The 17,497-nt window shown below is 43.6% G+C and overlaps 1 protein-coding gene and 1 non-coding gene across 3 annotated transcripts in view; one reads left to right on the top strand and one right to left on the bottom strand.

Moving 5' to 3' along the window:
- The window catches only part of CPPED1 (calcineurin like phosphoesterase domain containing 1), a 115,880-nt gene that overhangs the window by 73,041 nt on the left and 25,342 nt on the right, over positions 1 to 17,497 (bottom strand). The window lies entirely within an intron of this gene.
- TRNAG-CCC (transfer RNA glycine (anticodon CCC)) lies at positions 3,149 to 3,221 on the top strand. Its single transcript has one exon. It is a non-coding gene; the product is annotated as a tRNA-Gly (tRNA).

Raw genomic sequence — 17,497 nt, 5'->3', positions numbered from 1 at the left:
TTTCCCTACAGAGTGGTGAACATTTACATTAAATGCATGGATCAACCATTTTCCAGGTCTCACTTCTGAAGTTTTTAGTTACAATGCCCTGAAAAATGTTTTTCTTCACGAACTACCATCTAGGTCTGGGAGAACCCTACTGTAACACATCGAGGATGACCACCCATCTCAGGTTGCCCAGAACTGAGGGGTTCCTCAGGATGGGAGACTTTTCGGTACTATTACTGGGATAGTCCCCATCAAACCAGGCCGGCTGGCTGGCTGGCTGCCCTAAATTGAAGCAATACAGAACTCTAAAGTACAACTACAAACATCACCACGGATGCTAAAAGAGCATCATATTTTGCAGTCTGCCTATAGGGTTTGCCTACCTGAAAGGTACAGAAGGACCTTAACACGCTTGAAAACAAAAACTCGTAAATAAGTCTCGGGAATGTAATGTACAGCATGGTGATTATAGTTAATAATGCTGTATCGCATATTTGAAAGTTGTTAAAAGAGTCGATCTTAAAAGTTCTCACCACAAGAAAAAAATTGTGTGACTATGTGTGGGGACAGATGTTAACTAGACGTATTGTGGGGATCATGTCACGATACATGCAAATATCAAATCATTATGTTGTATGACTAAAACGAATATAACATTACATGCAAGTATACCTCAATTTAAAAAAATATTCAAATTCAAAAATGAAAACAAAAAAGAAAATAAAGGCCCACATGACTTAATGTCTTGGGTTATTTTATAGATAGAGCCTCAGACACCAGGCACTGATATTCCACATGGGGGTCTTAGCAGCAGAGATGTCGTGAAGGAATAACAGTTTACACTGGTGACGAGCTGCATTCCACCCAGATCAAACCAGTCCTAGTGATCAACCAAACCAGTCCTAATGGCAACCTTTTAAAAAGTTCTCCTAGCACGCTGTCAGATGATGCCAGATGAAAACACTGTGTCATCATTTACAGGAGATGGTGGTGTGTCAGAGCATTTGGCTGAAAAGACCATGTTTCCAAATAAATTTGGTAGCTTGCTAGGGCTGCTTCAAAGCACAGCAAAATCTATGGCAAGGAAAGGCAGAAGAGGAACTAGGCATTTGGGTGAATCATGTGATCAAATACCCAGTTTTCGTCACAGGGCTCTCTTGGCTGTTGCTAAGCTTTCAGAATATTCTGAATAAGAGCTGGAAGGTCAAAGAAAGAAAAAACAAAGCCCCTTTCTATTTCTCACATTTCCACTTCCTGCAGGAAAAAGGACGGGGTACAACTGCATGGTCCAGCATGGCATCAAGTGAGGATAAAGGAAAACAAGCGAGAACATCACTCTCTTACTGCTGCCACCAAGGTCTGTCACAGACCCTGTAATTAACAATCTTGTTTGATACTCCAAACAACCCAGAAACATAGATACCATCTCCTCTGGCTTCCAGATAAGGAAGCAGATGCTCAGTGATGTCTACGACCTTGCCCACAGCCAAATAGCTCTTAAATGACACTTAGTCTTTTTTTTTTTAATTGGAGTATAATTGCTTTACAATGTTATGTTAGTTTCTGCTGTACAATGAAGTGAATCAGCTATATGTACACCTATACCCCCTCCCTCTTGGACCTCCCTCCCAACCCCCACACCCCATCCATCTAGGTCGTCACAAAGCACCAAGCTGAGGTTCCTGTGCTTTACAGCATGTTCCCACTCGGTATCTATTTTACGCGTGGTAGTGTACATATGTCAATCCTAATCTCCCAATTCACCCCAGCCTCCCCTTCCCCCACCCCCCCATCACGTCCACATGTCTGTTCTCTACATAAATCACACTTGGTTTTTTGTTTGTTTGTTTGTTTTTGCGGTACGCGGGCCTCTCACTGTTGAGGCCTCTCCCGTTCGGAGCACAGGCTCCGGACGCGCAGGCTCAGCGGCCATGGCTCACGGGCCCAGCCGTTCCGCGGCATGTGGGATCTTCCCAGACCGGGGCACGAACCCATATCCCCTGCAGTGGCAGGCGGACTCTCAACCACTGCACCACCAGGGAAGCCAAATGACACTTAGTTTTAAACCCAGGTCTCCCTCCTTCCAAAAATCTTATATGCTTTGAGCACCTGCCATGTGTCAGATACTGTGGTAGGTTCTGGGATACAAATGGATAAATGGCAGAGAACCCGTCTTCAAGAGGTTCACAAGCTGGGAGAAAATATAAGAAGAAGCACCATAACAGTCATTACAATGATGGAGGGCTTATAAGGTGCCAGATACTGTGCGAAATGTTTCCCAGTCAGTATTTCAGTTAATCCTCCCACCTGTTCATGGATACAGCTATCACTTTTCATGTTTTACAGAGTCTGAGGCTTAGACAGCTGAGTAACTAACCCAAAGTCACAGGGTGAATTAGTCACATCTTCTGACTCCAAAACCCAGACTCTTCATGGGACAGCACATCAGACAAACGCAGAGGATGGTCTGAGCTTAAAACCACATCAGTGAAGCAGACCACCGAGTTTAAGGCAGAAAGAATCACTAAAAAAACTGGTACTTCTAAGACAGGAAGTGGAGCTGAATCTCAAAAGAAGGTGTGATGATGAGGACAGCAATGACGGCAGCATAATGAAGACGGAGGGTGATGGGGCGGGTTGGTTCAGCCACTGTTTATTCAATGCCTGTGTTGTGCCAGCCCTTGTATCAATACGTCCATCATCTCGCCTCATCTCCACAACTAGCCTCTAAAGTGGGTACCACTGTCAGCCTCATTTAACAGAGGAGGAGGCCCAAGGTCACATGGCCTGTCTTGACCAGCACCTCTGCGGACACAAGGCGAAAGGAACAAGGGAAACACACTCCACCTCCAGATGGGAGAGCTGCGAAGGCATGCTGCAGGGTGGGGTGCAGGACTGAGGCCATTTTGTGATAAGAACACTACAAGGGTGATGAGGCTGAGTATGTGACACAGAGGAGGTGGAACAGGTGAGCAATGAATGGGACCGTTTGATGAGGGGCCACACTGTAGAGAGCGCACAAGGAGGCAGCTACACGAGTCCTGGCGTGAGTGTCTGGGGCTGAAAGGACAGAGTGGGAGCAGGGCTATAGGGGGACTGGGCAGGACTGGGCAGGAGCTGGGTGCGGAGGGAAATATGGCTCAAGATGGCTCAAGGGACTTCCCTGGTGGTCCAGTGGTTAAGACTCCGCACTCCCAATGCAGGGGGCCCAGGTTCAATCCCTGGTCAGAGAACTAGATCCCACACGCCATAACTAAAAGAGCCCACATGCCACAACTAAAGATCCCACATGCCGCAACGAAGACCAGGAACAGCCAAGTAAGTAAGTAAATAAATATATTTTTTTTAAAAAAAAGAATGAATTCAAAAAGGTCACATCCTTATGATTGAGGGAACAATGAGAAGGAAGCTCTAAGAAGCGAGTAGGTTCAGTTTTCACATGATGACACTGAGGTGGAGTGGAACACCTGGGGAGAAGCACAGAGCAGAATCTGCCCCAGGGTGGTAACTGGGCAGCACTAGAAGAAGGCGCCGTGGAAGCTTCCATCAGTCAGGTTCTTTGTTGCACACAACTGACTCTGGCTAGTCTGAATAGAGAAGCAATTTATAAAGGATATCAGGTAGCTGGGAGTCTTACAGAGAGCTGGAAAACCAGGTCTCGAGGCTAAGAAGGCAGCACCTCCAATCACATTCAAAAATGCTTCCAGGGAGAAGTGCTGGCCTGGGCACAGACGCTCCCAGGCTGCCCACTGACACAGCTGATGGTGATGCTGGATGCGAATAATGCTGGGACCCCGCCCACTGCTGCCCCCTGAAGGTAGACGCAGCTGCCAACCCCTTCACCGGGACAGATCCTGCCCCCTCTGTGTCAACAGCTGAAGATTCAAAATCTGCTTCAGGGGGGTCTGGGTGGTTGGGACGGGGTCACAAGCCTGAGTCCTAGCTGCACGGGAGGCTAGGAAGAGCATCAGGGCACCTGGCTTCAGTCACAGCAGGTGGTTTCTGCCTCCCTCCAAGACACACACCGGAGGGAAAGTGCAGTTCAAAGTAGTGGAAGGTCAAGACGAAGGACAAATGTCCATTGCAAGTGCCTTGTTCTGTCTTTTCTAAATAATTGATGGTTAATTTTGCCTTTCACAGGTAGAAACATTTTCTATGTTTCGGAATGAACAAAGAGTTTAAGATGGCAATGCTAAGATTTGGGACCTGATGACAACGTTCATCTTCAGAGGAGTCTGGGGGCTGCTGTAATGATAACGGTCTGTTTTTCTGCTGTTGGGGGCCCAGTGGCCCCGGGGCAGCAGACCTGGTCACTGAGAATAACAAAACTGTCTTCTGCTCAGAAGTGTTGCGAAGCTCCCACAGCATGTGCCAGTGTTTGGAGATCCCTGGATTAGGGACTCTGGGGACTACTTTTAATTTACCGACAAGTAGAATTTTAAAATGTGACATCTTTGAGTACCGCTGCCCTGGTCTATTAAACAAAGAGGAGTAATTCTCATGCCAGTATCATCCTATTAACCTAAAGCTGATAATGCTGAGGTGGCCCAGGGCTGGCAGGATGGCCTCGATTGAGACTAAACAGCACTTGTTTCCACTCACAGAAACAAGGCTTCACCCTTACTATAGAGCTGCATCTGGAATATGGAGACAGACCATCTTAGATTTTGTAGTTTTAGCTCCAAAAGCACAGCTAGGGCCATCATCAGATTCCCCCAAGGAGGGAACACCTGTCCTCCCCCTCCAGCACCTCTCTCCCTAGTTTCATGCGGCCTTGGCCTGTTGGTGGGCAGCAGATAAGGAATTCACCCTAGGACGGCTGTAACTCCTTGAGGGTCCAGTAAAGGGAGTCTAGGCTCTGAGTTACTGAATGGACCTTAGTGCCAGCATCACCTCCCCAACAGGCGGAGCTGGGCAAGCTGTCTGACCTGACAGTTTGCTCATCTGGAAAAAGGGATAAAAGCACTATTCTTTCATCATAATACAGCTACCTTAGTGGCTCTGCACTACCATGAGCCCTACTCTTTAGAGTACACGCTCTTCGCAATTTCTGGTGGCCACTGAGTTGACCTAATGATAAGGAAGGAATCAAGGAAGACTGTTTTTTGAAGTGATTACATAAGAAATAATAGGCGGCTACAGATACTCAACTAAACTTAGTAAACTTGCTCTTTATTTCCCAAAAGTTTGGGTTTTATTTTCAGACAAAAATATTCTTAATAAAAACTGTGAAAAAATGAAGAGTTAAGAATCTTATAAAAAAAAAAAAAACAGGCTCTCAGCTGTTTGAGATGGCAAACTGGGGTTTGCCTGAAGGTAGGGAGATGGCCCACTCCCCATCCTCTCCCTTCTACCTAGTGACCAGGGACTTTAATTCCCACATTAAAAACACCCTCTCGTTTATTTATACTTTTTTTTTTGGCGGTGGGGGGAGTAATAAAAAGAATATAGTAAATTTGATCTCTTGGGCCACTAGGGATATTATTTAGTAATGGAATAAAAATATTAAAATATAGGGACTTCCCTGGCAGTCCAGTAAGATCCCACAAGCCGTGGGGCACAGCCAAAAAATAAAAATTAAAAATTAAAATATATTAGTAGAGGACTTCCCTGGAGGTGCAGCGGCTAAGAATCGCCTGCCAATGCAGGGGACACGGGTTCGAGCCCTGGTCCGGGAAGATCCCACATGCCGCGGAGCAACTAAGCCCGTGTGCCACAACTACTGATCCTGCGCTCTAGAGCCCGCGAGCCACAACTACTGAGCCCATGTGCCACAACTACTAAAGCCCGCGCACCTGGAGCGCATGCTCCGCAACAAGAGAAGCCACCGCAATGAGAAGTCGGTGCACCACAACGAAGAGTAGCCCCCGCTCGCCGCAGCTAGAGAGAGCCCGTGCACAGCAACAAAAACCCAATGCAGCCAAAAATAAATAAATAAACAAAATATATTAGTTGACCATATATTAGGACAAAGGCTTAATTTCCACTTTCCTTAATATTAACATTTGGTTCAACAGTCTATTTCTAAGAATTCATCTCACAGAATAACAAAAAGTAAAAGTAGGTAAATGAAATGCAGTCTCTCCCTACAATTATTCAGACATAAAAGAGGAATGAAGTACTGACACCTGCTACAATACAGATGAACCCTGAAAACATCAGGCTCAGTGAAAGAAGCCAGTCACAAAGGATCACATATATGATTCCACTTACACAAAATGTCTAGAACAGGCAAATCCATAAACACACAACGTAGATTAGTGGTTGCCTAGGGCTGGGGATGAGGATGGGGCAGAGGGATATGGAGAGGAGTGGTTAATAGTATGGAACAAGGCTTCTTTTTGGGTTGATGAAAATGTTCTAAAATTGATGGTGGTGTTGTCTGCACAATGCTGTGAATAAACAAAAAGCCACTGAACTACACATCTTAAACGGGTGAATTACATGATATGGGAATTAGATCTCAATAAAGCTTTTATTAAAAACAAAAACAAAAACAAAACCTAACTAGTGGAAGTAATTGTAGTTACTGGATGGTATTAAATGCCAGACAGTGTTCTGAGCACTTTAAGTTTTATGAGAAGCCTACCAAGTAGTATCATCATTTTCCGCATTTTACAGATAAGGAAACTCAGCTACTGAGAGATAAGGTAAATTGCCCAAGGCTACCCAGTTAGTAAACAAGGGACCCAGGATGTGAATCTGAGCAAGCTGACTTCAGAGCCACATCCTTAACAGCTGCTCGTGCACACAGAGGTGCACTGGTCACCACAGAACACAGGGCGCAACATAAATGCCTTGTCCACTGAAATATCTTGTCCACTGAAAAGAGTGACGCATGCCTATACCTCCTGCTACAGAAAGACAACAGAAATGACATAAACAGACGCTGTGTCTTTTTTTCTTCCATTTGTACTTTTTACAAAACACTCTACATGCAAGTGTACATAAGCTTGACAATTTTCTGCCATTTTTCATGAAAAATTAACAACCATGGGTTTCCTCTAAGAAGTAGGTCGGTGGTGGCTGGAATGCTTTTATTTTCCTGAATACCTTTTAGTACTGTTTGATTTGATTTGATTTTTTAAATGATGAGCAGGGCAGAGGCTCCATAATATTACTCCGGTTTCAAGGCAGCCTTTGCTAACCCACGGATCAGGGCTGCATCCTGCATCTGCTCACAGCACCACACACCACGCCTGGAATCACTCACTAAGGCTACTGTTTTATTTCATTTATAGAGCTTTTTGCTTCCCTCCTCTCTCCCTAACTGGAAGCTTCCTGAGGACAGGCACTGGGCTTGTTTCTTGCTAAGCAGTGCCAGGCACATAAGCAGACCCTCCACATTTATTTGCTATTATTGATCAGACAAACAAATGAGTAAATGAATTAGGGTTGAATTACCTAACTCCAACTGCCAATAGTCAACGGCACAAGCAGTGATGATGGAACAGGTGGACATCTGGCTGGAAAACACTAGGGCTAGGGACACAGTGGCACAAGCAGCCTTGAGTGGAACTTAAGAAAATGATTTACTCCTTCAATTAAAAACATTTACTTTCATCTAGTCCCAGAGAATTTATGGAGTCATAATCCTTTCCATCTCAAATCCTTTCCATTATCTTTTCCTAATTAATTGAGGTATGTAAATTCATTTGATCTAAATCTTTGCAAGCATAAACGTTACTCAACGTGGTGATTCGGCAGCACATAGCTAGCAGATCAAGTTTAATCTGGTTCTACTGGTTTTTAAATTATACATGATATTAAACAAGATTCATTTAACTTTGCATCTAACAGCTACAATTTATTACACTGGCTGCTCCCAGACATTTATAGCAAATCACTGTTGAATCTGCACTGTGAACCAACTTAGGATACAATTAATAAAATAAACTGTTTGACATTGTAAGAGCTTTTGGTATGATATAAAATTTACTTTAATATTTTTTGGGGAAAAAAAAGATTAAGGAAAGTATATTACCCAAGTGAAATTTCTAAAGCTGCCACCTTACAGATCAATACAAAATCTCTTCACAAGAATATTTATGGATTATGACAGCAGTATTTCACCCAAATAATACATAAAGAAAGGAATAGTACATTTTTTATACAACCCAAATAACATATATTGAAAAGAATCTACCATGATTTTCCAATAAACTATTTAGGAACTGAAGGGAGTGATACAGAATTCCAGACATGCAGGTGAGTGTCTAAATTATGGAAATTACAAAATAGGCATCCTCAGCAGTTTTGGCCTGAAATGTGCTCCCTTTTCTAATCTCTCATTATATTTTTCATTTCACATTCTGATCACTTGACCAATTAACTGGTAATTGAACTCCTTTGGGATCCTGCTTCTTTTTCCTATTTCATTTAGTTGCAGATAATAGGCCCATTAAGGAAGTGAAATGTCCCAATTCCAGAAAATGAGTATTCAGAGCAAAAACAACGAAAGGAAAGATGTAACTATTCCAATCAGCTAAGCACAAGGTAGAAAGACGCTAGTTTTGTCTACACTGTATTGGTTTGCCAGGGACTCTGCAAGCTTCTGTAGCATCCCTCTGCCGCCTCCAGGAAACCCCCCAGGATGTGGGGGAGGGTGGAAGTGAGCTCCCTAGCTGTTCTGCTCAGTGGCCTGCGCCACTCAGAGTGCTGGCCGGGGTCGCGGAGCAGACTGCCACAGGTTCTTTGCCTGATGGCCTCTACAATCATGGTCTGCTACAAAGCGAAGAAACGGGGATCCAACCTGAGAGAGGTAGTCAGTCCCTAGAACAGGGATGGAAATGCCAATATGACAGCTGTTAGGCTTAGAGGATAATGAGCCAGGAAACAGAGGGCTCTAGGAGAAATTTCTTCAAGACGCTGAAACTGACAGAATGCCTAATAGTTTTAAATGTACCAACAGGAGGGACTTCTCTGGTGGCGCAGTGGTTAACAATCCGCCTACCAATGCAGGGGACAGGTGTTCAAGCCCTGGTCTGGGAAGATCCCACATGCTGCAGAGCAACTAAGCCTGTGCGCCACAACTACTGAGCCTGCGCTCTAGAGCCCGTGAGCCACAACTACTGAGCCCCTGTGCCTAGAGCCTGTGCTCCCCAACAATAGAAGCTACCGCAATGAGAAACCCGAGCACCACAACGAAGAGTAGCCCCCGCTCGCCACTAGAGAAAGCCCGCGTGCAGCAACGAAGACCCAACGCAGCCAAAAATAAATAAATAAAGTAAATAAATTTACCAAAGACAATTGTTAACTAGCTCCTGTTACTCAGCTCATTTCTTTTCAGGGAATAATCAGAGGTCCACATTTTCCTAGCTACAATTAAGAAGCGTTTTAGCCTTTAATTCAAGGTAGAGTTTCTGCCATTGAGTTTATACTGTGGGCAATTATAATATCCATACATTGACTATGAAGAGAAAGCTCCGACTAGTCAAACAAGAGTATATCCACATGTGCACATGGATAAGGGCTCTTAACCTGGAGTCCACGGGGATCTGTGAACCTAGATGGGGAAAAAGCCTACATTTTCACTGACCTATAACTGACATTTAGCATTTCCTTCTACTATGAAGTTAGGCAGAAAGCCACAGAGGTATTCACGCTCCTGCGATTCTGTCCAACAACAGAAATCACGAGGATTTTTCGTATTTCATTACAGTTGTTGCAATACCTCACAACGTGGCTTAAGCTCAAGCACCACTTTGAAAATACAGTAGTTATTAGCCTTGCTGTTAGACTGTATTATATAACAGTAGATCAACAAAGAGGCATGCATTTTACTCTATCAAATAAATTTTAAAATATTTTGATAACTGTATTTCAATATAATTGGTTTCTGAGAAACCCCATGCATTTTATTTTATGCATTTAGAAACATTATTATGAGAGGTGGTCCAGAGGCTTCAGCAAGCTGCCACAGGGGTCTGGGCACAGAACAAGCTGAGATGCACAGCAGCAGGCACAGGGCCTCTGCCATGAGGCCACGTGGCAGATGCTGGCGGGGGCGGGAGGGCGATCACCACTCCCAGCAGTGCTGCTTCAGACCACACACATCAGAAACAGTGGCATGGACATATATACACGACCAAATGTAAAATAGAGAGCTAGTGGGAAGCAGCCGCATAGCACAGGGAGATCAGCTTGGTGCTTTGTGACCACCTAGAGGGGTGGGATAGGGAGGGTGGGAGGGAGATGCAAGAGGGAGGAGATATGGGGATATATGTATATGTATAGCTGACTCACTTTGTTATAAAGCAGAAACTAACACACCATTGTAAAGCAATTATACTCCAATAAAGATGTTAAAAAAAAAAGTCACAAGAAAAATTTGTAACTATGTATTGTGACAGATGGTAACTAGACTTACTGTGATCCTTTCACAGTATATACAAATATTGAATCACTATGTTATACACCTGAAACTAATATAATGTTGTATGTCAAATGTATCTCAATAAAAAATCCTTTCTCCATGAACAACAAGAACAAAAAAGAAACAACTCTGCAAGTAACGCTCAGAGTTCCCTAATTAGTAATATCAGGCAAATTAGTTCAAACCACTTTCAGTCAGCCCCAGCAGAAGGGAGGCATTGATTGTTCCTGATCGCCTGGATGCTTCAACAGCGCTTGTAATGCATGTGAAGGAGCCTGGGAGCCCGGGGCTGGCTGCTCCGGGTCACCACGGCTCAACATTCGGCCCGCACACAACCTGCTGGAACAGCTGAAGACAGCAGCCCGGCCCAGTCCAGGGCCTGGTGATATTTCAACCAAGGCGGGTCACTTTCTTGCACCCACAGAACCCCCCTTTAATGTTTCTGTATGTTAAGCTGTGTGGTAAATTGTCTTTAAATCATGGCATTTCTTGGAGCCTGGAATATACACTTAAAAATAACAATGCAAGGCTAATTATACAGCCAAGGAATTGAACATGAGTTAACTGAGCTTCTTTTAAAAACAACAACAGGAACAAATCCTGTTAATAGGGACAAAAGGGTTTCTGTTCAGTGGAAACTTTCTCAGTGCCTAGGGTGTGGTGGGCAGTGCAGGCAGAGATGCTGCTGCACAGAAGAGATGGTACAGAAGGAAACCGCGGCCAGTCCCTGAGAGGGGTCCTCCTGGGAACTGCAGAGAGAACTGCCTGGTGTTCACTCCCTCCAAGTGCTAGAGCAGGTCCCGAACCAGCCAACCCATTTTGACTTCAAGCCTAAAGAAAAGCTGACCTGAGTACACAAGAAGAACCTCTGCTAGCGGCATTGTTTAGATTATCATTCCTAGTGATGGTGAGGAGAGAGGACTAATCAATTAGGAGATTCCAACCCACGGAACTCACCGCAGTTATTAAAAGCCTGACATAAACCTCTGTGTATCACCGTAAAAGGGTTTTCCAGATGGATGCAAGGGGAAAAAGCGAGGCACAGAACAGTGTGCACAGAATGATGACATTTATGTAAAACCAGGCTGCTCACCAACACACATACTTTTAACTATGGTGACCCCAAGGGATGGACCTGGTTGGGGGTTACAGTTTATTCTAGATACAGATTTTAAATCTTTACAAAGAGAACGTATTCACATATTACTCGTATAATTTAAAAATCTAATAAAATAACAAAACAGATCCATAGCTACATGAGTTTGAATCCTACAAAAGTTAAGAATGACAAAAAATAACACTTTCATGTTTCCACGCATCCCTATTCCTTATTTCTAGGTCAAGCACAGGTTTTGATCTGTTTTATTCACTTACGTAGCACAGGCATCTGGAACAGTGCCTGGCTCAGAGTAAGCACTCAACAGAGATTTGTTAAATAAATGAATTGATTACTCATCTAATCCAGAAATTTGTACTGGGGGCCTACCATGTGCCAGCTACTTGCTAAGGACCCTGGGAAACATACAGTGATTCACTCGACCTGCATTCATTCACACCATTCACATGCCCACAGTGTTGGGCGCTTGATGTAAATACACACCAACACAGATACACACACTCGCTGCCCTTTAGGAACTTAGAATTCAGCTTGGGGGAAGGTGAATCATAGAGGCTGGAGGGCAGACATAAGGCCTTTTCCTGGCCACAGCCTTAATCCTGGCTTTGGTTTTCAAAAGTGTGCCTCTGAGGCTTTGCTTATCGTAGTCTGTCTTGTACCAGAATTACATTCACATGTTTGTGCCTGCCCAGCTGGGGAAAAATAAACACCAACTTTCCCGGATTGTGTGAACACAGAAGGACAAATGGCTTATTCTCTGCCTGAAGCCCAGCGTACCAAAGCATTCTATCTTGCTTTATTTCCCAATTCTACCCATTCATCATAGAATTAGAAATCTAAGTGGGGAAGGAGCCTTGATGGCCATTGAGCCAGGGCTACTCTTATCTGGACCTTGGCCTAGCCCTTCACATCTAATTTAAGGCGAGGGGCTACCAAACTAGATGAAATAGAACCTTTCAGGTCTCGCTTGGGTCTTGCAGGAAAACCACAATTCAGCAGTCCTGCTTTACATTCCCAGAGTGTCTCCCATCCTAAACACCATGCCACTAATCCCCTTAATCTCCAGCCTTTTGCAGCCATATCTGCAGAAGCCCAGTCCTTCTCTACCCTGAAGTGAAGATTTTTCCACCTAAGTGGATTAGTCTGCACTTATCTGTAGCAAATATCACCTTTGTGTACATACCCTCTCTTTCAATTTGTCAGAATGATTTCTGAACGCAACTCCATTTTCATATTCAGTCACTTTGGTCCCAACAGGAATGGTCCCCAAAATTCAAATATAAGATGCCTGGGAACATTTTTAACTTTGAAACTAAAATGTGGCCACTGTGCAATGGGTGTACACAAGTGAACTTGGGGGTGTGACATTAAATGGGAAGGAAGGAAGAGCCTTCTGCTTCTAGTGATGAAAGGTTTCTTCATCTATAAATTCCAAATGATCAACACTGCAGATTCATGTGTTCTTATCCAAAATGCTTTGGGCCAGATCTGGTTTGAAATCTGGAGTTTTTCAAACTTAAAAATAGCAATACCAGGCAGAGGGCACATATTAAATAATGCCTCCAGCTGGGTCTCAGGCACCACTCCATCATGGAACATGGTAATATTTCACTAGCAAAATACATGAATGTTCTAAGTAGGATAAGTAGAGACTATAAATAGCTTCATGTCAGTTCAGGTCAGTTTTGTTGCCAACTGAGTTAGTTCTAAACTTAAGCAAAAAAAGCTTAGGTGTTCAGAGCTTTGTGAACTTTGGAATGGCAGATAAGGGATCATGCACACAGACAGGACCCAAAGAACCAGTGCTAGCCCTCCTGACCTTTCTGCATAAAGATACTTTTAAAGCATATAGGTGTGGCTGCTTTCCAGAATATTTCTGTCAGGTTCTGTTTGGGAAGCCCTGCATAGCAGAGGTCATTCGGCTTTAGTTATTCAAACTGTCGTTTAGAAAGCAAAATAAAAACCTACAAACTTAAAGCATTTCCCTTTGAAGCTGAGCACCATTATCTTTAAGAGCTAAAGTGAATTTTCACAAACCACTTGCACACACACAAAATGGTACATAGTACACAGAGAAGCCAAACACCCAGGCACTGTGCATATCAGTCTATTAAGTGCTTCTCAGACTTAATTGTCCATAAGATTCACCTGCGGATCTTGTTGAGATGCTGATTATGTCTCATTAGGTCTGGGTGGGACAGAAATCCTACATTTCAAACAAGCTCCTGGATACAGCTCTGAGGACCAGCCTTTGAGTCGCAAGGCTGCAGCAGAAGTGCATTAAGTTTGGAAACAGACGGACCTGAGTAAGATCCTGACTCCACCACTTACAAGCTAAGTGACCCTGGGAAAATGGAAATAACAATGACACTTTTTCAAGCCCATAATGAGTGAGCTAGCAGCACAGTTCCTGGCACATAACAGACCCCGAATTCATCCTTTGCCAATCTGTGGTTGGCTGAATAATGGTCCCCCAAAGATGTCCACATCCCAGTCCCCCAAATCTATGAATATGTTACCTTACAAGGCAAAAGAGAATTTGCAGATGCGATAAAGTTAAGGATTTTGAGATGAAGAGATTATCCTGGGCTATCTGAACAGGCCAACATGATCACAAGGGTGTTGGTAAGAGGGAAGCAGGAGGATAGGAGTAAGAGAATATGAGAGGGTGAATCAAAGGTCACTGAGTCGAGAAGATGCTATGTTGCTGGCTTTGAAGACAGAGGAAGGGGCCTTGACCCAGGACATGTGCGCAGCCTCTAGAAGCTGGAACCTCCCAGAAAGGATGCGGCCCTGCACACCCATTTTATACTCTGTCCTCCAGGACTATAAGAGAATAAATGTGTTGTTTTAGACCACTAAGTCTATAGTAATTGTTTACAGCAGCCATAGGAAACTAATACACCATGTATTGAAATAATGCTAACGCAGGCTTGCCTCACTTTACGTAACAGAGGACTTCCCGGGGCTGAATCAACTGAAACATCATGTAACAGCTGCCCCGGTGGAGGTCAGTAAACAAAGAACTCTTCAAGGAGACTTTGTATCAAGGGAAGAATTCCTCCCGCTTTATCTGTTTTGTTTGGTTATAGCCCTTGCTACCAAACAGGGACAGACACACCAACCGGTTCCAAAGGCTAAAGGGACTCTCCTGCTCTCTAATTGTAACATCACATTCCAGCTTCTCATGTAATTGTCGAAACCTAATAAGGCTCCTGGGGACATCATCAGTGGGTCGATGCCTCAACATCAGGAGGACTGAAGAAAGTCATCCTGGGCTCAAGAGTGAAGGATTGAAAATCAATGGTCTCAATATTTGTACAAGTCTTCATTTGCTACTTATAATGTGGTTTATCCCACAGAGACGCTTTATAAAATAAGAAAATACCAAGATAACCCAAAAGATGCCTGCAGAATGAAAACTGCATATGTTTCAAAACTAAGTGGGCCTTGTCCTGCATTTCTTAGGCTTTTTCCTGCAGGCCTTGGCACCAATGGCACCCCTTAACCATCCTGGGTTTTACACTTCCCTTACCAGACTCTAAGCTCCGCGGAAGGGCTGGTCTCTCATTTCTAACTATCGTATCCACATCATCTGTAACTGACACTTAGTTTGCACACAATAAATGTTTGTAGATGAACGAATATTATGATGGATATTTATAACAGAAAAGCATATTCGGACTTTCATTAACAAAAGCATTACTTGTAAAGTTCTTTTTCTCCAATTTGAACTTAAAACTACTTGGCCCAAGATATTATTTATGGTGGAATTAAAAGTATGCTCTCCGATTTTATCTGCCTATTAATATATGCATTTGATAATTAACAATGTGCTAAGCAGTCAAAGCAAATAATTACTTTTCTACTGTCTGCCCCTGCATATGAGCTAAATGAGGGGGAAGCCACTAATTGCATATTAAAAAATGCAATTAAATGCAAAAAAAATGGTAACTAAATTCAAAACGTTTTGTTTAAACCTCAGACCACAATATTCAAAACAGTTACAATCCTTTCACTGGGTCAGTTACAATCCCACAAAACAATCCAAATCTTCAGAATTCTGTTCGGGTCACAATGAATATAAAACGGGTTCTCAAAAGTTTGCTAGTTCACATTTTCGAGGTCTTCTGACCAACTGGTAGGGTTGATCATAAAAACTCTATCTTTTAATTTACTTATGTTCAGTACACTTTATTTAAGAAGCAGTGTAATCACACGGAATGCTTTTATTTTAAACCTTATTTTGAAATATGACTGAATACATTAACATAATTCAGAACAAGTCAGTAAACATCTACAAGAACATGTTATATAATTCTAGTGAGTCTCATAATATTCTATTTTCAAAGGAAAAAAAAAAACAACACTGGACAGAAAAGCAGTAAATTTGGAATCTGAGGGTTCTCCCTGCTGGCCACACTCCCTAGACTTCAAGGAGAGCCATTCTGAGCAGCCCCTTCTCCATCCTCACACGTTCACTCTGGGATTGTTCTAGATAAGTAGGTTACCAGACAAGTGAGTCCTGGAGGGGAGGAATTAATGTACCCAGGCTTCCTGCAGAGTGCCTTGGCTTCTAAAGACATTAGAAATTATAGCAGGACTCAAGAGTCTTGGTTTACAAAGTAACGTTAGCCAAAACCAAACACCCATAGCAACTAGAGTGTTTTCTGCAATGGTCTTTGGGTCATCTCTGTCCACTAAGCAGAGACCAAGACACAGACAAGAGTGGTCTTGGGTGCCTGCTCTGCCTCCCAGATGGGCAGGGGCGGTTTCCACTTTCTTATACTTGCTCACTGGGCTTTATCTTTGCCTGGGAGAGAACGATATCAAAGGAAAGGGGAATAAATAAAGGAAGCGAGTTCTAAAAAGGACCTGTTATGTTCACGTTCCTACCATCTCACTTTTCTTCAGGGGAACCATCCTGTTCTTCTGACCACTTGGCTGCAGGGGAGCTGACCCCACACCCTGGCTTCATGGGGCTATGTGAGCTGGATGGGTGCTGGTCTGTAACTCTGATTGGACCACTAAGAATAAGGCACTTTCAGGGGCTTCCCTGGTGGCGCAGTGGTTAAGAATCCGCCTGCCAATGCAGGAGACACGGGTTTGAGCCCTGGTCCGGGAAGATCCCACATGCCGCAGAGCAACTAAGCCCGTGGGCCACAGCTACTGAGCCTACACTCAAGAGCCCACAAGCCACTACTACTGAGCCCGTGTGCCACAACTACTGAAGCCCGCGTGCCTGCAGCCCATGCTCCGCAACAAGAGAAGCCGCCACAATGAGAAGCCTGCACACCACAATGAAGAGTAGCCCCCACTCGCCACAACTAGAGAAAGCCCGTGCACAGCAACAAAGACCCAATGCAGCCAAAAATTAATTAATTATTTTTTTTAAAAAAAAGAATAAGGCACTTTCTTTCTGTTGTGGTTTCAGTAAGAAGGACATACACCTAAAGCTCCCAGGAGCCACTACCTGGAAAGAGCCTGCATGAGAATAAATTCAACCCAGAGGAAAGCAAGGCTGAGTGAGGAAGAGACCAAGCCCTGACAGCAACCTCTGAGCCCCTGGATCCGGCCACACCCGAAGCCCAAATCTAACCTTGGACTTTACAGTCCCATAGGGTACCACAAAATTTAAAAAAAAATTAATCTAGTTCAAGTTAGATTGTCATTTGAAACTGAAAAAGCACTAACAAATACAGGAGAAATAAAAGCACAAGAAGAAGGGAAACGAAAGGAGAAGATTACGTTTATGGATATGGGATCTGAAAGCAGTTCAAGTTTGTCCCCGGGGAAAGCAGAAAGGTGACACATAGGAAACTGTTCCATTTTTCATAGTAAGCTCAGACCATAAGAACTGTAGCTCTGCCTAATTACTGTGATTAATCTTTCCAAATTCTAAAAATAAAATGAGCGTGTATTTTCTGATGTTTGATGATACTGCAACCATCGTGAAGAGAAAGAATGAGCCGTTACTGAATAGAGTCGTCTTTTAAGACAAATCATCTTTTTCTGGC

The sequence above is a fragment of the Lipotes vexillifer genome, unplaced genomic scaffold (assembly GCF_000442215.2).
Source record: "Lipotes vexillifer unplaced genomic scaffold, Lipotes_vexillifer_v1.1 scaffold306, whole genome shotgun sequence".
NCBI classification, from domain to species: domain Eukaryota; kingdom Metazoa; phylum Chordata; class Mammalia; order Artiodactyla; family Lipotidae; genus Lipotes; species Lipotes vexillifer.
The sequence above is the reverse complement of the archived record's forward strand: the minus strand, read 5'-3'. Positions and strand labels throughout refer to the sequence as shown.